Source organism: Pongo abelii, chromosome 4, assembly GCF_028885655.2.
Source record: "Pongo abelii isolate AG06213 chromosome 4, NHGRI_mPonAbe1-v2.0_pri, whole genome shotgun sequence".
Classification (NCBI taxonomy): Eukaryota; Metazoa; Chordata; class Mammalia; order Primates; family Hominidae; genus Pongo; species Pongo abelii.
The window spans coordinates 35,325,174-35,352,319 of NC_071989.2; the positions used below are offsets into that span (position 1 = coordinate 35,325,174).

Consider the following 27,146-nt stretch of genomic DNA (forward strand, 5'->3'; position numbering starts at 1 on the left):
TAGCCTACCAACTAAAAAAAGTCCAGGACCAGACGGATTCACAGCCGAGTCTACCAGAGGTGCAAAGAGGAGCTGGTACCATTCCTTCTAAACTATACCAATCAATAGAAAAAGAGGGAATCCTCCCTAACTCATTTCATGAGGCCAGTATCATCCTGATACCAAAGCTGGGCAGAGACAGAACAAAAAAAGAGAATTTTGGATCAATATCCCTGATGAATATCGATGCAAAAATCTTCAATAAAATACTGGCAAACTGAATCCAGCAGCACATCAAAAAGCTTATCCACCACCATCAAGTTGGCTTCATCCCTGGGATGCAAGGCTGGTCCAACATATGCAAATCAATAAATGTAATACAGCATATAAACAGAACCAAAGACAAAAACCACATGATTATCTCAATAGATGCAGAAAAGGCCTTCAACAAAATTCAACACCCCTTCATGCTAAAAACTCTCAATAAACTAGGTATTGATGAAACATATCTCAAAAAAAGAAGAGCTATTTATGACAAACTCACAGCCAATATCATACTGAATAGGCAAAAACTGGAAGCATTCCCTTTGAAAACTGGCAAAAGACAGGGATGTCCTCTCTCACCACTCCTATTCAACATAGTATTGGAAGTTCTGGCCAGGGCAATCAGGCAGGAGAAAGAAATAAAGGCTAATTAGGAAAAGAGGAAGTCAAATTGGCCCTCTTTGCAGATGACATGATTGTACACTTACAAAACCCCATCGTCTCAGCCCAAAATCTCCTTAAGCTGATAAACAACTTCAGCAAAGTCTCAGAATACAAAATCAATGTGCAAAAATCACAAGCATTCCTATACACCAATAAGAGACAAACAGAAAGCCAAATCATGAGTGAACTCTCATTTACAATTGCTTCAAAGAGAATAAAATATCTAGGAATCCAACTTACAAGGGATGTGAAGGACCTCTTCAAGGAGAACTACAAACCACTGCTCAATGAAATAAAAGAGGACATAAACACATGGAAGAACATTCCATGCTCATAGATAGGAATAATCAATATCGTGAAAATGGCCATACTGCCCAAGGTAATTTATAGATTCAATGCCATCCCCATCAAACTACCAATGACTTTCTTCACAGAATTGGAAAAAACTACTTTAAAGTTCATATGGAACCAAAAAAAGAGCCCACATTGCCAAGACAATCCTAAGCCAAAAGAGCAAAGCTGGAGGCATCATGCTACCTGACTTCAAACTATACTACAAGGCTGCAGTAACCAAAACAGCATGGTACTGGTACCAAAAGAGAGATATAGACCAATGGAGCAGAACAGAGCTCTCAGAAATAATACTACACATCTACAACCATGTGATCTTTGACAAACGTGACAAAAACAAGAAATGGGGAAAGGATTCTCTTTTTAATAAATGGTGCTGGGAAAACTGGTTAACCATATATAGAAAGGTGAAACTGGATCCCTTCCTTACACCTTATACAAAAAGTAGCTCAAAATGGATTAAATACTTAAATGTTAGACCTAAAACCATAAAAACCCTAGAAGAAATTCTAGGCAATACCATTCAGGACATAGGCAAGGGCAAGGACTTCATGACTAACACACCAAAAGCAATGGCAACTAAAGCCAAAATTGACAAATCAGATCAAATTAAACTAAAGAACTTCTGCATAGCAAAAGAAACTACCATCAGAGTGAACAGGCAACCTACAGAACGGGAGAAAATTTTTACAATATACCCATCTGACAAAGGGCTAATATCCAGAATCTACAAAGAACTTAAACAAATTTACAAGAAAAAATCAAACAACCCCATCAAAAAGTGGGCAAAGGACATGAACAGACACTTCTCAAAAGAAGACATTTATGCATCCAAAAGACACATGAAAAAATGCTCATCATCACTAGCCATCAGAGAAATGCAAATCAAAACCACAATGAGATACCATCTCACACCAGTTAGAATATCGATCATTAAAAAGTCAGGAAACAACAGGTGCTGGAGAGGATGTGGAGAAATAGGAACACTTTTACACTGTTGGTGGGTCTGTAAACTAGTTCAACCATTGTGGAAGACAGTGTGGCGATTCTTCAAGGATCTAGAACTGGAAATACCATTTGACCCAGCCATCCCATTACCGGGTATATAGCCAAGGGATTATAAATGATGCTGCTGTAGAGACACATGCACACATATGTTTATTGAGGCACTATTCACTATAGCAAAGACTTGGAACCAACCCAAATGTCCATCAATGATAGACTGGATTAAGCAAATGTGGCACATATACACCATGGAATACTATGTAGCCATAAAAAAGGATGAGTTCATGTCCTTTGTAGGGACATGGATGAAGCTGGAAACCATCATTCTCAGCAAACTATCACAAGAACAGAAAACCAAACACTGCATGTTCTCACTCACAGGTGGGAAATGAACAATGGGAACACTTGGACACAGGGTGGGGAACATCACACACCAGGCCCTGTCATTGGATGGGGGGAGGGGGGAGGGATAGCATTAGGAGATATACCTAATGTAAATGATGAGTTAATGGGTGCAGCATACCAACATGGCACATGCATACATATGTAACCAACCTGCACATTGTGCACATGTACCCTAAAACTTAAAGCATAATAAAAAAAATAAGAGCAAGGATATTGTGAGTAGACAGGGGTGAGGGGCTCTATAGCACATTTCATAGCAGACACTTGGCAAAATTCCTTATTAGGCATCTTTGTATTTGCCCTCAAAGTTCCTCCCCTATCAGTTGTCATATCTTGCCCCTTTATCTTTCCTCACACCTCTCTAAAATCCCCTTTAAAATAAAATAAAATTCTCTCTATAGTCCCAAGCGATCCTGCAATCAGCATCAGCTTGCGTATCTCACTCACGAAATGGCAGGCTGATTTCTAGAGACATGGTAACCATCTAGTGTTCCTCAAAGTCAACCCCATGCGGGATCTTAGCCTTCCTACCATGTGGCCTATTAAAGTCTTTTTTCCACAAAGATTGCTTTCTTTCTATGCAGGAATATAGCTGCCAGGAAAATGTGATTTCTCCATACTGTTTCAGAAACAAAAGGAATTGCCACATTGTCCCCCAACAGAAAGCCGGGCTGCTTCTCATGCTCAGTTTCAGATTACCCTCTTTCAGGCATGGACATCCCTGGGTTTTCCAAAGCTGGGTCGTGCCCTGTCTACAAAACACCCAGAACCTGACCTTACCGTAGCACTGATAATGAATCTTGACCTATCTTTATCTGTACCCCCACCTCATCCCAGGCTAGTAGCTCATTGCTCTGTGTGTGTTTCTTTCATATCTCCCATGCTTAATGAAAAACTTGAAACATAGAAGGCATTCAATAAATGGTTCTGAATAAATGAAATATATGTGGTGTAGTTGTATTTAGAGGGCAATTGGTAAGAATTTTATGCTCTAAAGAGCTGTTAATCATTGGAATATGTGATTGAGGGAGGTAATGCCTTTTCCATCTTGGATGGTTTAAAAATTGATAATAATGGCAACATATATTTTAATACAGTTTCAGTTTTCAAAGTATTTTCATATAAAATATTTTATTTAATTCTCTTCCCAACCCCGTGGGATTTCCAGATGGTAACACTGAGTTTGTAAACACTTCTGGCTGCTAGATGGTAGAGGTGGGACGGATGTTTTATCTTTTGAATATAAGTTGGTGTATCCTTTTAGGGTAATATATTTTAAAAGCCTTAAGAATGTAGATACACTTTGAATCACAAAATAGGCTTCTAGAAATTTATCCCAAATGAACAGAAACAAAAACAATTCTGTACAAAGAGAACCCTACCCTCCTACTTCTAGAATCCAATATTCTGTTTTCATTTTGTTATTTATAAAAACAGAATCATGGGGAAGAGATCTAAATATCAAATCATAAGGGATTGTTTACCTAGATCATGTTACAGTCATATAATGAAATATTATTTAATCTTTAAAGTAATGTGATGAACCAATGATATAGAAACATGGAAAAAGTAAAAAAGAAATTGAATACAGAAAGTAGATGTGTTTGATCCCAATCTAATATACATATCTCTATATGTGCACAGAAGACTGGAAATATATATTGGGAGTGGTTGTTTCTCGGAGGATGATTCTAAAACAAAATGTGATTACTTTTGTAACAAAATAAAAAGCTATTACTACCGTAATCGAGGAGGAAAATCCCAATAAAAATTTTTAACACCACGAAAACAACTCCCAAATGAAAACCTGGCATTTGGTGGTGCAAATACATGGAAAAGCTCCTCCCTAGGTTAGAAGATAGAAATTACTTGTATGTTTGTGGCAAAATTTTCAGCAGTTGCTGACAGCTGACCTCCCTGTGCTAATCAGTGTAATGGCTGAGCCTGTGCCCTGCTTCTTAGCCTGTGTTGAATGATTTAAAACGCTTTTGATATCATGGCCTGCTCACTTGTTTTCCCCTACTTCTCTGAATTCCATCACTGTCTCTGTCTTAGGATTATTTGAAATACCTAAGGCTGGCCATTATTTTTCGTTAAACTTCTGACAAGTGGGTAAAAGGTAATTTCATGGAAAACCTCATTTTTCAGAGCCTCAAAGAAGGGCTAGGTCATCTTATTAAAAAGGCATTTAATAAAATCAGTAGGGCGCTCTCTGAGAAGCTGTGTGCTTGTTTTACTCTGGCCCCTAGGCTTCTGCTAGTCTTTGTCATGCAAAGCAAGAGGAACAGGAAGTTGAAAGAGTGGTAAACAGGGAAAGAGGGTAGAGAAAAAGGAGAAAGAGGAGGATGTGGAAGTTCAAAGGCAGGTGGGCTAGGGGAGGGAAAGCACTGGGCTTAAGGTGAAAACTCCACTTCTTTGCCTATTGCCAGGAGTTTGAGCATCCCTACCACCTCCTGACATTACTACCAGTCCCAAAGTCCCTCTCTCCCTCATCACTTTGGTCCATCTTGTACAAATACAGCCTGTGTCTACCTGATTTAGTCATCTCTCATGGACAATATGGTCTTTCAGACTTGCTTCATTCAAAACATCTGGGCTATTTATCTAGCAAGATAATTGCTTGTCTCTCTTACTGGCTTATATTCATTCTTTTTTTCCCCATTTTATTCAGCTTCCCTCAGGAGCCATTCTTTGCAGAAAAGCCATCTGTCCAACCAGAGTATTAATAGTCAGCGCCCTTAGCTAGGCCGGTCTGGGAGTGGGGCAATTCATACTCCCAGAGCAACTTGTGGAGAAGACGGAGAGAAACCATGATCCAGCTCTTTACAATGCATTTTGAGAAAATGTAGAATTGACCTATGTAGTGGCTGGAACATCCATCCATCCATCGATCCACCCACCCATCCATCCATCCATCAACCTACCCACCCATCTTTCCATCAATCCATCAACCCACCCACCTATTTATCCACCCACCCATTTATCCATCCATCCATCCATCCAGCCATCCATCCATCCATCCATCCATCCCTCCATCCACCCACCCATCTATCCATCCATCCATCCATTAACCTACCCACCCATCTTTTCATCCATCCATCAACCCACTCACCCATTTATCCATCCATCCATTCATCCATCCATCCATCCATCCATCCATCCACCCATCTATGCATCCATCCATCCATTAACCTACCTACCCATCTTTCCATCCATCTATCAAACCACCCACCCATTTATCGATCCATCCATCCATCCATCCATCCATCCATCCATCCATCCATCCACCCACCCACCCATCTATCCATCCATCCATCCATCCATCCATCCATCCATCCATCCACCCACCCACTCATCTATCCATCCATCCATCCATCCATCCATTCATCCATCCAACCACCCACCTATCTATCCACCCATCCATTTATCTATCCATCCATCCATCCACCCATCCATCCATCCATCCATCCATTCATCAATCTACCCACCCATCTGTTAATCCTTCAACAGATATCAACTGAGCATCTGTGATGCAGGGGTAGGGTCCTAAGAATACAATGTTGTGCTGAAACAAACCTCCTAGTACTTCCAGTATCCTGAAAAGAGGAGCTAATAAAACACTTCAGTGTAAATGATGCAAGTGCTAAGGAGGAGCCCTGCAGGTACCATGAGAACCAATAGCGCGCAGATTTGACCTGGCCTAGGAGGCCAGGAGGGGTTGCCTGGGGAGGCTGCTTTGGGAGAAGGAGTAGAAAGCCCCTCTTCTTTCTCTGTCATAGCCCTGACTATAGCTGAGTCTGGCAGACACTGCTGGTTGCTTCTCCAACACCCACTTCTCCCTTCATTTTTGTTAGGTATCCAGTTTTGTTAGGTATCAGGCATCTAGCCCCAGGGGATGAGGAGGTATCATCTAAGCTAACCATGGTGATCTCACTTGCCTTTTGCCTGTGATTGGTTTAGGAATGTTCTTGACATCAAGGCCTAGCAGAAATCTTCAAGGGCTCGGTTGTCAGCTTGGAGTTGAATGTGAACTGACTTTGCAGCATGATCCATGAGCAGGCACACACTTTGGAGCTGACACATTTAGGGACTTGGACAGGTACCAAGTAACCTCATCACTTGAGAGAGACAGAATAGGTGGTTGGTTTCTAGAGCTGGTCCTGTCATTCATCAGCCACATTGAATTTGTCATATCTTTTCCTCTTTCTGAGCATGAGTATCTTTTAATGTAAAGTGTCGAGAGGGTCACATGTGCCCGGCTTTCCTCAGTCAACTGTTGTGAGGATGAAATAAATGATATTTTTGTGCAAGTGTGCCACATGGCTGCAAAGTGCTATCGAAGTGTGAACCACTGTCATTGGCAAGGCTTGATAAATGCTCCACCATCATCAGTTGGGGTTACAATTGCTCCTTGGAACCCTCCAGGCTCCTCAGATTTTTCTGAGTGGAGGCCTAATTTCAGATGGAGAAGATGCTCCTCTTCCTTGAAATGTCTTTTGACTTGGAAACTCATTGCTCTAAGTGGGCTCCGGGAGACTGCCTGACTCTTTGTGTCACCAGGGTGGAGATTTCCCTTTGTCTAGGAGCCCAGTGGCTCCCGTATGTGAGTGAAACTCTGAGTCCCTCTTGCCTCAGGATTCAGGATGGGGTCTTTTGCTTCATCAGAAGCCCACAGAACTCAGAGGCCATCCAATGGAGGAAATGGGCTACAAAGCTGACCCCAGTGGCTCCTCTCTTTCCATTTGTTAACATAAAGAGTTTGGATGGGGCAGATGCATGTTTGCTCAGGGCTGGGTCTGAGCTTTGGCTCCCTTCCCTTTTAGAATTTGGTTACTTCTACTCTTCTATATCCCTGCCCACAAACCTGGTGATGTTGGGCTGCACCTCTTTTCCAGAACTCTTTGCTGGAAGTAAGAGCCTCAGTCTCGAGACATGCTGTTCAGTAGAACTTTCTATCATGATAGAAATGTCCAATGGATTTCCTTTGTCCAGTGGTGGTTGCCACAAGCCACATGAGGCTGGCAAACATTTGAAATGTACTCAATGTGACTGAGGCATGGAATTTTTAATATTATTCAATTCAATTTATTCATATTTAAATTGCTACAAGTAGCTAGTGGCTTGTGTATCAGACAGTACAGGTCTAGAGCTCAATATCCCAATCATTTCAGTCTCTCCATTACAATTAAAATTAATTTGTCCTGTGTCCCAATCCCAAGGCTCTCTTCTTAGAGAAGCACCAGCAAGACAATCTCATAAACAAATTGCTATCCATAAATTAAGGCCTTTCTCCCTTAGGTACACTTGTAGGTTTTGAGTAACGCCACAATTTAGTCAAAGCAGAGGCTCAAATGATAGGAATTTGAGAAACTCTAACAGGTAAGTGGTGGGGGAAAAGATTATAAGTACAGAGCTTTAAATGAACTTTAAAGCACACCCTATGGGTGGACACATCCTCCCGAGGACCCTGGGCTGCTTCTAAGCTCCTCCTGGCTTCTTGCAGTCTGGAGACAGTTAAGGGCAGAAGTGTGCGGATGGGAGCCTGGGAAAGGGCTGGAGGTGGGAGGGTTGGAATGGGCAGAGCCTGAAGGATGCCAGGGCTCTTGCAAAAGAACCTGGCATGCCATGCAGAGAGACAGTTTGTTCCACCCTGGGTGGGTATGGGGCAGAAGGGAGTGATTGTTAGGGAGTGATGATTACCACTGGGACAGGACTGGAAAGTTAACAATTAAGTTAGAGAGACCAGACATATTAAAGGCTGCAAAATGGACTGCGGCACTTTGGGTCGAGTCTTGGACAGGAATTGCAATTTTAGTCCTAATTTTTAATCCCCTCTTTTAAGAAGGTTTCCCCTCTTCGAATTCTTCTATGAATATTGCTTCCTGGATGTTCTTTTCACCCTGAAACTGAGCTGTGTTTCTGTTTCTCTTGGATGACCATATAACTGCTTTCAAGTTCCTGCCTGTGATTTCTCAGATATCCACTGGAATCAGAAGTATCCTTGTAATCCAAACACCAGATTGGGAAAGGGTGGAGGATGATGGAGGCTGGGTGCAGGGGTCAGGGGAGATCAATCAGAGGAATAAAAGGTCCTCAAGGTGCACTTAAAGATGAATAGGAAGTGTGTGTACAAACCCTAGGGCTTTGGAATTTCCTTTTAGGGCCTCGGTTTGCCAATTGGTATCACAGATAAATCTGCTACCACCACCTTATCTACTCTATACTATTTGGTTAATTTTTTTTAAAGAAGGATTTCTGGTTAAGCCACTCTTTAGAATGGTGACCCGTTTGCTGTAAAAAGTTAAAATTATATAAAGTAAAGTGGAGAATATGTATCAAATCTTTTGAGCTATAATGTTGTCTATGAATATATGTCTATGAATAATGAATACACACACAAATACAAAGTAGCGGCCAAATTTTCCGGGAGTTTTGCAACACAGCTCTGACTACTGGGTGCTTTCTGACCTCTTCAAACTCTTAAAGGAAAGGTCCACTCAGTATTCAGCATTGCCCTGTTCTCCTTCATTTGCCTTTCCTCCCAGTAAATAGCATGAGGCATTTGGCATCAAGGGGTAGAAGCCAAGACTGGAGAAGTCTGAATGGGTTGATTCACCACTTCCAATGTTACCAGATGCTCCCGGGCAGGGCTATTATGCTGTGGGGTGCTCTTGTGCCCAGAGCGTTTTGATGACTGATGACACTTCTTCTGCAAGTATTTGCTAATGTTATTCTGAACACTATAAATTTCAGTCGATTTCCATGAAAAACAAAAGCTCCTGCTGGGCTGAGGCAACTTAAAGCAGTGGTTTTGGTAGGTCAATTTTGTCCCCACCTGGAGGACATTTGGCAAAGCCTGGAAACATTATTTTATTGTTACTTCTGTTGGGGGGAGTTTTGTTCTCCTTGGAACTGTCTGGAGATGTCATTGGTTGTTAGAGCTGGGGTGGGGTGGTGTCCTTCTGGTATTTAGTGGGAGACACCAGGAATGCTGCTGAGCATCAAATGATGCACAGAGGAGCCCCACAACCCAAAACGGTCTGACCCAGAATGTCTACAGTGTTGTTGGAGAAACCCTGGTCCAGAGGGCAAGTTCAGGCTCAGTTCTTGACACCAAAGCGGCATGATGGCTCTCAAGGGGCTATCATGTTTCAATGTGGGAAGACTAGTAAGTTCCCTTAGATGGCCCCAAGAAGCCCCAGGAAAATTTTGCCTAGGATTTTCTTCAACCAATAACTTCATCGTTTTCCTATCCTCCTGGCTCCTTAACTTCTTCTGAATGAGAGAGTACAGCCTCAAAGTCGTACATGTCGAGCTCATCTCAGTGGGTCCAGATCCCATCTGACTGTAGTGTAGACAGAGGCAAGTAGGGGGGCTTGGTTTCTCCATCTGTAAAATGGAGTTGTAATACTTCATGATCTATTTGCTAAGCAGTCCTGGCAGCCTAGGGTTTCCTTGCCACTGGTAGATGAGGGGAGACCCAGAGCCTGTCACACATGAGTCCTGCCATGAGGGCTGGGAGGAAGGAGACACAGCAGTAACATTACGGGGCCCAGAAAGCTGTGGCGAGAATTTATGTAAAGTTGCTTAAGAAAATAAAAGCAAGCACAATATTTCTCTCTCTGATTATAAAAGTAACATAGTCATTGTCGATAATCTCTCAATTACAGAAAACTACAAGGAGAAAATAAAAATATCTCATGATTGCACCACTAGGAGATACCAGCTATTAAAAGCTTTGGTATTTTCTTTGAGAAAATCAGAAAAGGATGAACATCATGTTTTCTGAGCTGGACAGGCTGGGGAGATTGAAATAGCCTTTGAAGACAGCAGAATGTGCCAGTGTAGATATTGACTGGTTTGAGATGATATTCTGTAAACCAAGATAGTTGAGCCCCTGCCCTGGATGAAACGGACAGTGGGGCAGATGGGTGGTGTGACCAAGGGGCACGAGAACAAGTCCCCCTTACCTTCAGGGTTCATGTGGAAAGCATCCTCAGTATTCGCCTCCATGAAAAGGAGAGTTCTTTAGCTGAAAGAGGAAATTATTCATTTTAGCTCCAAGATGACAAAACGAGAGATTCCATTTCTGGCTCACTCTGCAGTATGTAGCATGGCTGAATATTGGCACCTCAGTGATAGGCATGAGACAGCTCTAGTGTTCTGGAATTAGTTTTTTGGCAGCTTTATTTTGAAGTAATTTTAATCTTACAGAAAAGTTATAAAATAGTAAAAAAAAAAATCTCATATACCCTCGACTCACATATCTCAATTGTTACTATTTTACCACATCTGATTTATAATCTTTCTTCTCTGTATATAAAAGTTACTTCCTAATTATTTGTGAACTAGTCACAGTCATGATGCATGTTTACCCCTAAATATTTCAGGGTGTTTTCCTAAGAACAAGGACAATTCTCCTACATGGATGTAGTACAATAATTAACATCGGAAAATTAACATCGATACAGTATTATTACCTAATCTATAGAGCTTACTCAAATTTTGCCAGTTATCCTAGTTAGGATTAGATTTCATAAAATTTGGTCCTGGAGACCTTAATGAAATTTATTAACAAATTCTGACATAGTTATAGATGAACTGGAATTCTGGGTTTTGTATAAGAACTTTCAGACTCTGGGGACTGACTGGCCTGGGTCTGGGAGGCGTGAAGGGACAACTGTTAGAGGTATGGATCTTTTTTTTTTTTTTTTTTGACAGGGACTTACTGTGTCTCCCAGGCTGGAGTGCAGTGGTGCAATCACAGCTCACTGCAACCTCAACCTCCTCAGGCTCAGGTGATTCTCCCATTTCACCCACCCCCTGCCCCAAGTAGCTGGGACTACAGGCACATGTCATTACACCTGGCCAATTTTTTGTATTTTTAGTAGAGATGGGGTTTTGCCATGTTGGCCAGGCTGGTCTCAAACTCCTGGCCTCAAGTGATCTTCCTGCCTTGGACTCCCAAAGTGCTGGGATTATAGGTGTGAGCCACCATGCCCAGCCTACAGCTACTTTTTAAAATGGGCTTCAATATATATGAACAGCAATTCACAATTGAATGCCCAATTTTGTCTTGCCCATTCCAAGCAAAGGCAAATAATCTAACCAGAGTAGCAGACCAAATAATGCTTTTTCTAAGTCTTCAAAATCCAGAATCTTCAGGATTATTCCTTGAGGAAGCCAGTGCTGAATATTCTCCATGCTGACTCAATGGACACAGGAGGAGGTGACTGGCAGGAAGCTGTGGTTGGCCACTAGCAGCCTCATGCCATTGACAACCTCTCTCTCTCTCTCTCACACACACACACACACACACACACCACTTTCTCAACATTGCTGCTGTTGGCATGCTCAATCAAGAGCCTGGAAGTCTTTACAATCAAAGGCTACCATGTGACAAGGGCCATCTGAGCATAAGAGCCAGCCCCGAGGCATTTGATAATAAGGGGCCTGTTGGATCCAGAGCCTGTGACACAGATGTCTGGGGCATGTTTCTTAGGAGCCACTCATTTTTCTCCATAGGGTGCAGTGACACCAAATTTTCTGTTTAAAAAAATTTTAGATTCTAAGAATTATTTTAGAACTTAAAGTTCTCTCTTTGATTAGAGTTGTCCTGTTCTGTTCAGAGCAAATCCTGTTCCATTCTGTCATCTCCCAAATAACATCCAGACTGTTTTTACACTCTTGACAGAAACCCTGAGGGGTCAGCGAGGGAGTGGGGAACCAGGACAAGGGCTGTGCTGGGGGTGGGACATCTGGAACAGCAGACAGCAGCAGTGAGGGCTTCGGGGCAGGTGGGCATAAAGGGATGGCTTCTGCAGTTCAACACTTATTGAATGACGGGCCCTGGGCCCACTTGGTCCATTCATCTATTAATCATTCAGCATTTATGAAATGCTTGGCTGACCACTTAGCCCTTGTCATCCTCTGCCCGGGCTCCCATGTCTATTCTTTACCTGCTCTGTGCCCTGTGAGTCTGACTCCTGTGCCCTCCAGCTTCAAGTAGGGTTCTACCCAAAGTGGGTAGAGCATGGAGATGGGCATGTCAGGGTATCGATTTCCCTCCCTCCCTGCCTGCCTCAGAGAGTAGTGCTAGCTGTGGTTGTGTATCTTTTACCACAAGACCAGTTAAGCAGTCATGACTCCAGCTATCACTGGGCCTTGGCAAAATTCTTCCCTCTCCACTCTTCTTTATGCAGATAGGGGGGTGACAAATTCCCTTGTTCTAACCCTACCCCTGGGCATGTAAAGAGTCTCTTTACATTATCTTCAAAATCCTAGCTGTGCATGCCATCCTTTTTCTGTCTGACCCTAAGATGGCCCTTGAATATGTGCTAAATTGTGCCTAACTGCTCTGGACAAGCAAGAAAGGTGTAAAATTTTGTATATACTTCCTAACATGAGGATATACCATTATGGGGTGGGGAGACATAATTTAATAGATGCTCCTGGGAGAAATAACTCACAGATTTCATCTTTTATGTACTTGAGTATTGTGTGTCAGTCAAAGACCAACCTGATCTCTGGTCACATTATTTGAAGTATGGCATCCAGAACAGGAGAGGTGATAGTACTACTTAGTTCTGTGAATTCTACATTAGCTCCCACTTGGAGTACTGTACTCATTTCCCTGCTCCTCACTTTAGGAAAAAGCATGTTGTTTATCTTCAAGTTCTGTCACATAAAGCAGAAGCTGAGAGTTTTTCTTCAAGAGCCAAATAGTAAATATTTTCAGCTTTGTAGGCTGAAATGTTCCAAGTACTCTGTTACTGTAGTACAAAAGCAGCCATAGACAACATGTACATGAATAAGCTTGGCTGTGTTCCAATAAAACTTTATTTATATAAATAAATGGGCTAGATCTGGCCTGCAGGCATTACTTTGCTGACTTCTGATAGAAGAGTGCAAAATGAATTTATTCTAGAGGTGCCCAGAAGGCAGAAGTTTGATCAATGTGTAAAAATCATGGAGTGGTAGATTTGTGCTAATTTTAAGATCATTCTAGTGGTGATTACTGTTCCCAAAGAGAATCATCTGTTTCATAAGTCAGTGAATTTCTTGGCATTATAGGGGTTCAAAGCAAAGGCTGAGTGTTTTAGAAGAATTTTCTGCAGAGCATGCAGAGTAAATTGGATGATGTGGGAGGTAACACTGCCTCACATTTCTGTATCTTCAGCATGGTACAGTGTACACATAGTTAAGTCTTCTCAGTTCTATGTTCCTAGAGGGAAGGGGTTGTGTCATATCCATCCTTGCATCCCACCCCCTCCTGAAAGCCTAATATAGTGCTTTAAATATGGTGGGTGTGACCAATACTTTTTTTGTCAACCTGACTCTTTAAATCAAATCTTCCTGACAGACTAATTGTACTAATTTGTCTTTAGTACAATCATCACTACCAGCCATATTAAATAATTCAATTACCTCTGATAAGCTTCAACATTTGAGGACTTTCACCGAAAATAATAGACAACATTCACTAAGTTCTTAAAATATGCCAGCTGTCATGCTAAGAACCTTGCAGGCATTATCTATGAGGTAGAAATCTATGAGATAGGCACTATTACTACCCCTATTTTATTGATGAAGAAACTGAAATTCAGAGAAGACTCATAACTAAGAAGTTGCATATCCAAAACTTGAACTGAGATCTCTTTGATGCCAAAGGCTGTGCTCCAACCACAATTCCATTCTGCTTCTGAGTCATTCATTTATTCTTTCATTCACTGAGTATTCAACAAATACCAATTGGTTGCCTACTATTTGCCAAGTAGTATTTTAGGTGCTGATGATAGAGCTGTGGATATAAACAGGTCAAGTCCATGCTCTGAAGAAACTTACATTCTGGGTGGAATAAAGTAGGGGTTGATACACAATTAACAAGTGAGAAAATAATACATGGTAATTCATCACAAGACATGAGGAGATTAAAAAGACAATAAATATTTCTTGTCCACACTAGAATCACATATATAATCCTAATTGATGAATTTAGCAAGACATGGAGATTAAAAAGATAATAAATATTTCTTGTCCACACCAGAACCACAGGTATAATCCTAATTGATGAATTTACTGAAGTTCTTTCTTGTTTTTTTCTTTCTTCAACTTTTAAGTCCTGGGGTACATGCTCAGGGTGTGCAGGTTTGTTACATAGGTAAACATGTGCCATGGTGGTTTGCTGCACAGATCAACCCATCACCCAGGTATTAAGCCCAACATCCATTAGCTATTCTTCCCGATGCTCTCCTCCCCACGCCCTGATAGGCCCCAGTGTGTGTTGTTCCCCCAACCTGCTGCCCCATGTGTCCATGTGTTCTCATCGTTCAGCTCTCACTTATAAGTGAGAACATGCGGTGTTTGGTTTTCTGTTCCTGAGCTCTTTCTTGTTTACTGACATTAGCCCAAGGTTAGTCTTTTGTCCTGACAAATTGTCAGATAAACTGACATTAGGCCAATGTTAGTCTTTAGTCCTGACAAATTGTCAGATAAACTCAGATTCAGAGAGAAATCTTCAAGATTTCTGGCAATTGATAGAGATTACATATGGCAATTTATAGACATGCATGTGGAGCTCTTGAATGAAAAGGAAGTTTATCCAATAAAGCACTTGGGAATCACTTTTTTGGGCAGGCTGAACTTGAGCAGAAGCAAGCACATCCACTTGAGTCAAAGGCATGGGCCTTGTTTAGGAGTAGAGGTACCAGGGTGGCTGAGAGTGGAGGAACCAAAGGGGAATTACAAAATCTTGATTGAGATTGAGATGGAGACAGAGGGAGCAAGATAAATAGGGTAAAGTCAAGTCAACTGTCAGGTCCAATTGGCAAGTGCTGACTGGGAATGGGAGACAGTGCCCAAAGGTCAGGGGTGGAGTAAACACAAGCCCAGATGAGGAAGTGAAACAATCCAATATTTTGTTTGTGTCTTGATGGGTGCCAACTACAAAGGGTGGGTGTGGGTGGCCTAGTTACAGGTGAAGGATAGGAATTGACAAATAGTAGTAATCCTTTTGCAATTCCAGAATTCCTTTCGTTAGTGGATTGTAAAGTGATTTTCAGATTAGAGAGTCCTGACAGCATCAGCATAATCTTACTTTTAAAAATGGCTAAAAAACAGAAAGACAGCAATTAGTTAACATTTATTGGCTGCCAGACATTGTTTCTAAGCACTTTAATGCTTTATTTCATTTAATCTTCATAAGTACACTTTGAGAACCAAGCTTCTTAATAGGGAGCTAATTAAAGAGGTGACATTTGGAGGGAACTTGTATAATGTCATCACTGAAACTGAGTCCTAGTCATTCATATATTGATTTGTTCACTCACATATTTATTCAGCCTATAATAATTGGGCACCTAATACATGTTGGGTGCTATTCTAGGGCCTTTGCCTGGATAATGTTATTGATTTCATTGTTTAACAGAAAGACAGTGGAGGGAGCAAGGGATTTTGAGTCAGAAAATCTAAGTTCTGTTTCTAACTCTAACTGGTCCTGTGGTCCTTGGAAAAGTCAGGCTCCTTCTCTCTTTAATGTGTTCTGATGTAAAACAAGGAGCTAAGACGTCTTTTAGAATTTACTGTTAAAGTATTCAGTAGCTTTATTGTACATTGACACTTACAATAAATACTCACTTACAGTCTGTCATTCTACCCTCCCACCGCCATCAGGGAAATCATAGTATTTATGAGGCTTTACACGTGGAAACTTGTCAGGGATTGGACCAAGTTCCTCTGCTCTTTTCACTGAATTCCTCTGCCTTCCATGTAGGAATTTGTGTTTAATTTCTAAAAGAATTATAACAGAGCTGGGGGAAGATGTCAGAGGAAAAGGGAAAGATATAGATGATATAGAAGACAAGGAGAAGTGAAGACTGGGAAGGACAATGTACTAGCTCTCAGGAGCTTTGTGCCTTGTCTCTGAAATCATTCAGGGCTGCTATAATCATCAAAAAAATGTATCCAAAGGCACAAGAAGAGAGACCTTACAACTGGTGGAAATCACATTAAGGCAAATTTGGGTTCAGTAAAATGGTAGAGGAGTTCCTCACTGGACATTCCAATTGCCCATGACTGGGCAGAGCTAAAACAAATGGGTCATGTTACAAGGCAAAGTAGCTTTTTAATTTTAAGGCCCACCAGTCAATAGATTGCTATGGCCAAGGATGAAATGGGCCACTCTGGTAGGAAGTGAGCTCCTCCTCATGGTGCATGCCTATGCCGAGACAACGTAAAATCCTGGAGGGGTTAGCAACTTGGATCAGGGCTACAAGACCAGGAAAGAGACTTTCAACTCCGAAATGCTATGACTGTAGGAGGCAGGAGGCTTACAATTTTATCTGTAGTCTATAACCCCTAGTCCAGAGTTTAGATATCCTTACAGTAATCTACTGGGGAATATTGAAGTCCCTTTTGCAGGCACTGACATCGAGGCCAAATTTCTTAATTTATTTATTTTATACAAGAAGTTCCTTGTATGAATTTTTGACAGAATACTCACCCTAACTCCTATTTTTGGCATTTCTGACCTCTCGTTCTTGACAAATAACCATGATGGGGGACTTCTCTGGGAGCCAGAATTGAAGTCAGAGTTGGACCAACACCCTGAAATTCTAGGCCCACCAGTCAGTAGATTAACAGGGTTACCTTTGAATTTGTCCAGTGCCCTTATTTTCCAAAATGTTTTTCATCTGCTATCTTTATCAGAAGTGTATCAGTCAATTGGTGTTCTCTGAGGGTAATAACTTTAATAAGAGAAGGTGTATGGAAGTGCTTTGTAACAGTGAAACACTCTGAAAAGTTAGAAGTTTTATTATTGTTATAACCTGCCAAGGCCACAGTACTGGTTATTAGCAGATCCATATCTAGAGTGGGTTACTTAGAATTCTTTTGGAGGTAAATAAATAACACTACTGATAATTTAAAAAGAAGCAAAGTCCAAGTCTCCTTGATTGACCAGCAAGCAATAGTAAAGTTTAGAGCGGGATTTTACAAGTATGAGAGGACCAAATCAGGATCACTTAAACACAGGCGGTTGTTCCAGTCCAGTGAGTAACTTTGGCCTGAATGTGAGTCTGTAGAAATTGGCCAACGATCATCTTGATTGGGACAATGATGGGTTGGACATGGGGATGAGGTGGCCACCAGCAGTAGACCTGAACGAAATGACTTTCTGCTTAGTTTAGTTCAGAGGTCATGAGTGTAAATCCATCTTTCCCTGATGGTGAGGGGCATTTACAAGCTAGGGCTACACTAATAATTTAAAGTGGACTGGGCACTAGTGATTAAAAAATACCTCCAAGTGATGAAAAGACACTGTTTAGACTTCTAAAGGAAATGGTTTAAAAAATAATCCCCAATTGATTGCAACATTAAGAACATTCTCAAAATGTTACCTTTGTCCTGATCTCTTAATCCCCATAAGAGGTTTTCTGTAAAGGTTCTTTAAGCATTTGAAGCCACTAATACCATGAGTGGAAAAAGAACACACTCTTTTAATTAAAGTGGAAAATTGCTATGTTCATGTTAATTTCAATTGAGAACATCTAAAAGTATAAGAGAATACATATTTCCTGGTCTTAGTATCCAGGGCTTAGGATTATTTAAGATCAGAAGCCAAAATTGTTCCTATTTTACACTGCATAATCAGGAAGACTGTTGAGAGGGGAATGTTAGCAGGAGATGGGTTTTAGTTTTCCAATTATGTCAGCCTGGTTGGGGAAAATCTAAATGCCATTTGTCCTTGACCTTTGAAATGTTTTCTCCCTCACTCTTGGGCAACACAGCAAATGACCCTTACGAAGCAGCAAATTAGTAGCATGTGTCAAGGCTGACACTTCTGTTTTTCAATCTGGTTGTCTGTTTTGCTATCCAAAGCTGCCTTCTTCAGGGGTAGCTGTACTTGGCAGAATGATAAACTGTGCTTCTGTTTACTCATTTTTCCCAAGGCTAATTTAAAAGTGCTGTGGGTAGGTAAGTGATGTTGATAATGGGAACATCTTAAGCTATTAAGTTGAGAACTGAAATATTAGCATGAGCAAATAGACTCATTCTCTAGTTGATGGAAATGAGTCCATGTGCTGTTTTTTAGCCCGAGAGTGCCATGTGTAGTTTCTTTTGGTCTCCATAAGCCAGGGGATCTGGCTCCCCAGAGCTGGGAAGATTATAGCATTGAGCAAGTAATGTGCTTTGAGATTCTTTAAGGCCCAAATTTGTTCCAATTGCTTCATCCCAGGTTCTCACTTTTATTTCCTCTCGTCGGTTTTGGTGACATTATTTTCCAAAGTAGTCCAATTGCATCAATCATTCATTTTAATTTTAAAAAACTGGAGGATTTTTTTTTCTTTGTATTACTGTGTGTGAATATTGGCCCACCCGATTCATTACATATAGGCAGCATGGTTCACTGGATGTGCATAGGATTCTGAATCAGACCAAAAGGGATATAAATATGACTTGTGCCACTATCTAGTCTTGTGACCTTGAGCAAGGCACGTAAGTTCCTTGAGTCTTATTTCTTCACCTGTAAAGTGGAAATATCTATTGCTACGTTTTGCTACTTTTTTGGATCATTGTGAATGTACACAGTGTCTAGGAAATAGCAAGTAATTAATATACGCTAATGATTATTAACAGCTAACATTGACTGCACATCTGGTACGTGCCAGGAATTATGGGAATTCTCAAAACATCTCTAGGAAATAAGAACCATTATTATCTTCACTTGCTGATGAGAAAGAGATGGGCTAAATACTGGCTCAATGTCCCAAAGATAGGAGATGGCCATGCCAGGATTGTAGAGCCTTCAGTTGGCCTCTACTCCTCATGTTAAGAAGAATGGCTGTGCAGGGTTTTGCCACATGGAGTAAGAACTGCCTGAATATGTATCCCAGGGAGGATTCTAAGACCTGCAGAACTGCTTGCTCCCAATCCCTCCTCTTTTCCATGCCTTCTCATTCATACTTAAGCCAGAAGCTGTGAAGGGCAAATCTGATGCCAACAGACAGGACCACGTGGCAAGTAGAACCCTGGAAGACCTGCTGTAGCTTGGCTTCACACTCAGCTGTGAACTTGTCAGCTGAACACACAACTGCAGGTGCAGTGTTCTGTGTGCATGCCATTAAGAAAACTCCAGTCATTCAAATGTTATTTTATTAGAAGGGAGGAATGGAGTCTTAAATACAGACCCACTCTATTAAGATAGTTGAAAAACACAGATGTAAATATCATGACATTATTGTGCTATCACCATTACATCATCCTGCAAACCCCCACTCTCCACAAACTTAAATAGAAGTCATTTTTATTATCAATACTAAATACGCTTAAATCTAAGATATTAAGATCAGAAACTGTTGTAGTAACTCATGTACAGCTAAAAAGGTGTACAATTCAGATTAAAGAGATCATGGCACTTTGCTCTTTAGTTAAAATACTAGCGTGTTGTCCATCAACTGATGAATGGATATACAAATGTGCTATAACCCTACAGTGGAATTTTATTCAGCCATAGAAAAAAAGGAAGCACTGATACATGCTACAGCATGAATAAACCTCAGAAAACAATATCGTAAGTGAAAGAAGCCAGGCAAAAAAGACCCCAGATAGCATGATTCCATTTATGTGAAATGTCTAGAAAGCTAATCTATGGAAACAGAAGGTCGATGAGTGGTTGCCAGGGGCTGGGGGTCAGGGAGAAAAAGGAGTGGAGAGTTATTGATGTCATGTACTTCTTGGGGTGATGAAATGTTCTAAAATTAGATTATAGTGATGGTTGCACAACTGTAAATACAGATGGTCTCCAACTCACTATAGTTCCATGATTCCTTGACTTTATGAGGGTGCAAAAGAGATAGGCATTCAACCTGCTTCTTGATGAGGTTAGGTCCAGATAAACTATAAGTTGAAAATATCATAAGTTGAAAACATCCTTTTGGCTTAAACAATATTTTTAACTTTCAACTTGCAATGAGTTTGTTGGGATCTAACCCCACTGTAAGTTGAGGAGCATCTGTATACTAAAATCCATTGAATCATATACAGTTGTCCCTCAGTATTCATGGGGGATTGGTTCCACATACAAATTGGTTATATGCAAATACTATAGCATCTTCTATCAAGGACTTGTGCATCTATGGATCTAATGAATACTACAATACCAGATCCACAGATGTGCAAGTCTTTGATACAAGACGTTGTAGTATTTACATACAACCTATTCACATCCTCCTATATACTTTAAATCATCTCTAGGTTACTTATAATACTGAATACAATGCAAATACTATGTAAATAGCAAGTGAATATTTGTTACACTATATTGTTTTACATTTTGTATTATTTTTTATTGTATTATCATTTTTTTTCAGAATATGTTTTATTCTTGATTGGTTGAATTCATGGATGTAAAACTTGCAAATACAAAGGGCTGGTTGTACTTTAAACAAGTGAACTTTATGGAACATAAAGTATATCACAATAAACCTGCTTAAAAAATACAAGCCCATTATTTCCTCTAATTATTTGCAAAAATAATATTCTTTCATGTTCAGCAGCTCTTTTTGAATAAATAGCAATGAACAAGAAGGCATTTCATTCACCTCCTCTGAGATTTGATAATTAATCTTGTCCTCACCTCCTCACTTTTTAACCTGCCCATCAAGTATTTGACTGCTGGGAAGGTGGAGTTGCAGAGATAATTGGCTCTCTGCTTATCAAGCACAACTCTCAGGCCAGACCTGTAAATCTGTCTCCATCTCTGCCTCCTTCCCTGTATTCCCTCTTTTTCCTTTCAACCCTTACTGCTGAGCACCCAGTCAGCGTTCAAAATCAGAGCTGAACTGACTCAAAGCCGGGACTTCTGCCTCTGTGGGTCTTCAACTGCAAAGGGAACCAGAGCCATTTGTTAATGACTAAAAAGCAGAAACCGGTGGAGATAAAAAGAGATGGTGTCGAATTCTCTCCTTTCTGGATGCTGGTGGTGGTTATGTAGGCAGCTTTCATTTCTGTAAGTGTGCACTACAGTAGGAGAGAGACAGGAACCAGGATGCCAATTGAGAGAACTAAGAAAAATTGTGATTGGCATTTAGGCATCAAGAGAAAAAGTTCTCTTAGTGTTTTTGACTTGCTCAATTTACTGTATAAGCAACTAAGGTGATGGGCAAATTGTATCCTTTGGATTGAAATCTCAATCCAGTTTCTAAATATTGAGGGAGTCTTGTTCTCTGCTCAGATTTCCCGCATCCATTGGCCAGGAGACGAGCCACTGTGGAACTGTACAACTCAGACAGAACCCTTACTCCACATTCCTCTGGCCTAGCAAAGTTGGGAGGATTTACACAAAGGTCAAGGGATCAGCCACAGCAAACATGCGCTTGAAACTTAACTGGTCTTAAGACAGGAGGTGGACCTCAAGTCTGAAAAGATTCCAGAAGCTTTGCCAAATCCACCCTCTCTATCATTCAGAAACATCACCACTATAGTGATAGGCTTTAAGTACTGTAATCAATTTTTTTTTTTTTACTCATTGGATACCTATTTCTCATTTCTCCCATTTTTTTCTTCCATTTACTGTCTCTCCTCTGCCAGTGACAGAGTAACTTTACTCCTTCCCACTTTCCCTAAAAGTGCCAAGCAGTGGGGTTGGAGTGGGCACAAGGCATGGATTCTGCAAACATGCTTTCTCTGCTATCCCCTTGAAGGACCTAGTCACGAAGCAGAGAAAGAGAAGTGAGCTTGTGGCACAAGGAGATCTGTCCAGAATCCAAGAAGCCAGGTGATTTACCCTGGGCATGTTGCAAGCCTGTCAAAGTTTGAATGCTTGCTTCCGAATGCAGAGGGTGAAGTCACAGAGCCTGCCAGATTTACCAAGGATGCCTGCTAGGGTTTGCTCCTGGCACCGAATATCCTCAACTACCAGCCTGTGCAGCTCTCATGAGCACCAACCTGTTTGCCGATTACCCTTTGGCAAGCTGGCTCTTCAGACAGATTAATATTTGCCCTGGGATATACAAGGCTCTTATGACCCCTCCCCATTGCAAAGAAAACAAAAATTGACTAACTTGCTTTTGATGGTGGTTAGATTTGTTTGGTGTGGCTTGATTTGGTTTACAGCTCATTTGAGGCAGAATCAAAATGGCTAGATTCAAGGCAGCTGTGGTTTCAGCAAAGCAGGAGGAATAAGGAGTTGGGAGGGGTGGGGCAACCATAGCAAGGGCAAGCTACAGGGTTGAGTCATGAGTCCCTTTCACTTAAAGCTGTAGTCTATGCTGTCATCCCTGCGTTGCCAGCATCTGCTCACCTGGCTTCTTTGGAACATGGCACACAGGATGGGACAAGTGATTCTGAAAGGGCAAGCAATGGCCACAGAACTTGAGCTGTGATCTCAATCTTTCTTGTCAAAAATCACTTTTCAGAAAGGAAGTAAATTTTTAGCTCTAAATTATGTAAAATCAGGAATCTAACTACAACAGAGGACAAAAATGGAAACCTTTTCATAATGTCATTTTTTTGGATGGTGTTATGGGTTGAATTGCATCCTCCCAAAAGAGACGCTGAAGTCCTCCAGTACCTTAGAATGTGACCTCATTTGGAAATAGGGTCCTTGCAAATTTAATTGGTTAAGATGAAGTAATAATGGAGTGGGGTGGGCCCTTAATCCAACAGGACTGATGTTTTTATAAGACAGAGAAGAGACACACAGGGAGGACACCTTGGAAAACAGCGGCAGAGATCGGAGTGATGCAGCTACAAGCCAAGGAATGCCAAGGAGTGCTGCCACCACAAGAGGCTAGGGTGAGGCAAGGGAGGACTCCACCCAGCATCTCAGAGGGAGCATGGCCCTGCTGAAACCTTGATTCCACACTTGTTGCCTCCAGAAGTGTCGGAAAATACATTTTTGTTGTTTTAAGCCATCGAGTTGTGGTGCTTTGTTATGTCAGCCCTAATAAACTAATACAGATGATTTATATGTGAGCCGGCTGGGTTTGCTTACAAATACATTTTCTGCAACTTCTTATGTGAACCAATTTAAAATTTAATAGTATTTTTAATCAGTGAAAAAAGTTGGATGGTATGGGATTTTGTTGGCCTAATGTGGACACAGCACATGTTTTATTCTAGTGTAGCAGTGATGTGCTGAATCCCTATCAACTCCAAAGGGGATGGCACCAGGTTCAAGAGGCTGAAGAAGAGATCCAGAGCCAGAAAATGAGACACTGGGGTTTTACTGGGGGTTTACATACAGGGGAGAGAGTCTAGTGGTGGCGGGCTGGACAGGAGAACTGCTGGTTCAGTGGCAGTGGGCTGGTAAGAAGAACCACAATCGCTGGCAAAAGGCATGCAGTTTATAAAACATTTTCACTTAACATCCTCCCCCTAGCAACCTCAGCCTGGCAACCTTCATTTAACCCCAAAGGACGCTGATCCCCTGTATGGCCCACATTCCCTGGGACTGGCTGGGGCTCAGATGTTCTTCGTAGATAAGGAATGAATTTCTGGGATGGCCACTTCCAATTCCTTAGCTTAGAACTCTGAACATATATTTGGGTGCATCTGCCACACAGGGTCATTCTCAGGGTAGGCTCAAGTCAAGTTATCATTGTCAGGAGCACCTACCATACAAGCATCCTTGCCCCCTCCAGTGAGAAAGTTGCTCATGTCCTGTGAAAAGCCAGTGATAGTGCTCTGAGTTCACTGCTATGGTGTCTTGTTATTCTTTCTTTAAAGGAGAGTTCTGACCACTAGAAAGAGTTTTAAGAATGAATAAGGAGATACGGGACAGATACAGAAACCCTGGAGGACAAATGGTGCCAAAAGGATACTTATACCTTTGGCATTTCTCTAGCAGGAGGGGAAGGAGGAGTACAGGGAGGTAGTCATAGTACCTCACCCTTCAATCCTCACTCTGGCTTTGATGTTGTCATTAGCATGTATCTCCAGGAAAGTCACTTATCTCTCTCAGGGCTTCTATTTTATTCAGGGGAAATTGATTTCCACTTACCAACTTATCCATAACACATGGAGGAGAAAAAGAGAAATAAATTAAACCTTCATGTTCTAGGTCTTTAGGAAAAGCATTTTTTGGCCTCCAAAGTCTCTAGTCCCTTGGTTCCCTGTCCAGAACACTCAATACCATCAACATCTGCATACTCTAGGCTCCTGACTCCTCTTTCTAGAACACAGGTACTATATTCAGAAACCTTTCCAGCCCAAAGGGAATCTTGTGAAATCTGGATATATATTATTTTATTTAAAAAATCCCAGACATCATGTTATTTTACTCCTACCTATTTCAGTATGTATCTCTAGCAATTATGACCATATTCTTAGGTAACCAGTGTTCTTTTCACATCCAACAGAATTACTAATTTCTTGGTATCAAATATGGATATAGTTACATTTTTTGCAATTCAAAATAGGAAACACGTTAGTCCTGTTCAAAATAGGAAACACATTGGTGAATTACTCTAAATTGTTGAAGTTGAAGGGACCTCAGGGAAACAATTTCTGTTAGTACCAAAATTTCTCAAGGCAGAAGGCTACATGTCCTATTGTTAAATACCATAGGACATTCGTATGCAATGAGGGACTTTGGGGATTATTCAGCTCAACTTCTCATTTGATAGAGGAGGATGCTGATACCCTGTGATGGTTAATTTTGTGTCAACTTGACTGGGTGAAGGGATGCTCAGATAGCTGATAAAGTATTATTTCTGGTGTGTCTCTGAGGGTGCTTCTGGGAGAAACACCCAGTACACTTGGTATTGAATTCGTAGACTGAGTAAAGAATGTCCACCCTCACCAATGTGGGTGGGCTTTATCTAATCTACTGTGGGCCTGAATAGAACAAAAACATGGAAGGGGTGCAAATTCTCCTTCATTGAGCTGGGACATCCCTCTATTCCTGCCCTTGGACATCAGACCCCTGGTTCTCAGGGCTTTAGACTCTCAGACTTATACCAGGCCTCTCTCTTGTCCTCAGGCTTTGGCCGTGGAGTGGGAGTTACACTATCAGCTCTCCTGGTTCTCAGGCCTTCAGAATAAGACTGAATTACACCACTGGCTTTCCTGGGGCTCCAGCTTGCAGACGGCACATAATAGGACTTCTTGCCTCCATAATCGTGTGAGCCAGTTTCCATAATAAATCTCCTCTCATGTATAACCATATATATCCCATTGGTTCTGCTTTTCTGGGGAATGTTGACTAACACAGGCCCTGAAAAGCCATGTAACACGTGGTGAGTCGGAGACCAAAGCAGAATTGTAACCCACCCATTTCTGACTCCCATTCCACAGCAGACTGGTTCTTTAGGAATGGAGATGCCATAGGCTTTCTTAGCAGCCAAATTTATTATTTAATTCCAAAGTTATTGTCTCTGGCTCACTATACTCCCAATTAACTGCACTTTAAGCTCACTTCCTCCATGGAAATAGATACCAAGTAGCTTGAATGTTCTTCCTTCCAACCTGTCATAGTTTTGAAGACCATCAGTAAGTTGTGTTTCAGGCTTTTCCCATCAGATTAAGCAGTTTTCAATATGATCCCTTCCTCACAGCGTGTTTTCTCTCCTTAAAGGCTGTAAACAAACAAATGAAGAACCTATGGGCTACCAAAGATACATCTGTTGGGAGCAAAAAAATGTCACAATCTCATTTTTGCCAAGTGGTCATGAGAATGTGCTGGCGAAACAGACCACATTCAGAAACAGGCCCTACTGAGCTACTATAGCCTAGTCTTTTCAACCACGTTTATTAAAAAATGAACAATGAATGGAAAACCAAACATTGTATGCTCTCACTCATAAGTGGGAGCTAAACTATGAGGATGCAAAAGCATAAGAATGATACCATGGACTCTGGGGACTTGGGGAAAAGTTGGGAAGGGGGTGAGGGATAAAAGACTACAAATTGGGTTTAATATATATTGCTCGGGTGATGGGTGCACCAAAATCTCACAAATCACCACTAAAGAACTTACTCAGGTAACCAAACACCATCTGTTCCCCAAAAACCAATGAAAATAAAAAAAATAAACAACAGACAACAAAACCCTTCACATATAAAGAGGAAAAGAAATCAGGAAGCTAAGATTGGAACTTGGGTGAGCTCTTGAAAGATTTACTGAGCGGCTGAGATGTTGCTTGAGTGGCTTGATGGCTCCTCTCTCCTCGGATTATCACACCAAGGTCTGGCACTGTGAAGATCATATTGCTTTCTGGTCACTCTTGTGAATAAGGGCAGGGAGTGGATGAGGGGGTTGGTGGGCAGTAAATAAGTCCGGATATCTCCAGGGTCCAAAGTTGTGTTTGGATAAATTAAAACACCAAGTTACAAAGTTGAAGATTAAACTAACAACCACTCATCAGTGGATAAAAACATTGCTTGACTACACGATGCCAAAATGCTGGTCTGTTGTTTTGACTGAAGTAAGCAGTAAGCAACTACCTGGCTGGTTGCCTCCTGGCATGAAATTAGAGCACAACCTCAATGAACTGGGATTTAATTTAATTAACTGAAAAATAAAAGGTGTCTTTTGTTACATTCTACTGGAGGAAAAGTAAAGTGGCAAGAAAGCAAGCAAGGATCAGGGCTTTATTAAAATCACCTCCTAGACAGTGAGTCCCCAGTGATGCACATTGGAATCATCTGAGAAACTTTAAAAACTATGGCTGTCTGGCTCCCATCCCTAGATGTTCTGA

General features: G+C 41.3%; 1 protein-coding gene across 2 annotated transcripts in view; it reads right to left on the reverse strand.

The window, feature by feature from the left end:
* The window catches only part of PRLR (prolactin receptor), a 175,316-nt gene that overhangs the window by 47,659 nt on the left and 100,511 nt on the right, over window positions 1–27,146 (reverse strand). Inside the window, 1 exon segment of one of the 2 annotated variants that reach the window (NM_001159791.1) lies at window positions 10,419–10,480. The exons of the other annotated variant lie outside the window; for it this stretch is intronic. The gene's annotated coding sequence lies outside the window, so the exon portion shown is untranslated. 2 annotated transcript variants of the gene reach the window in all.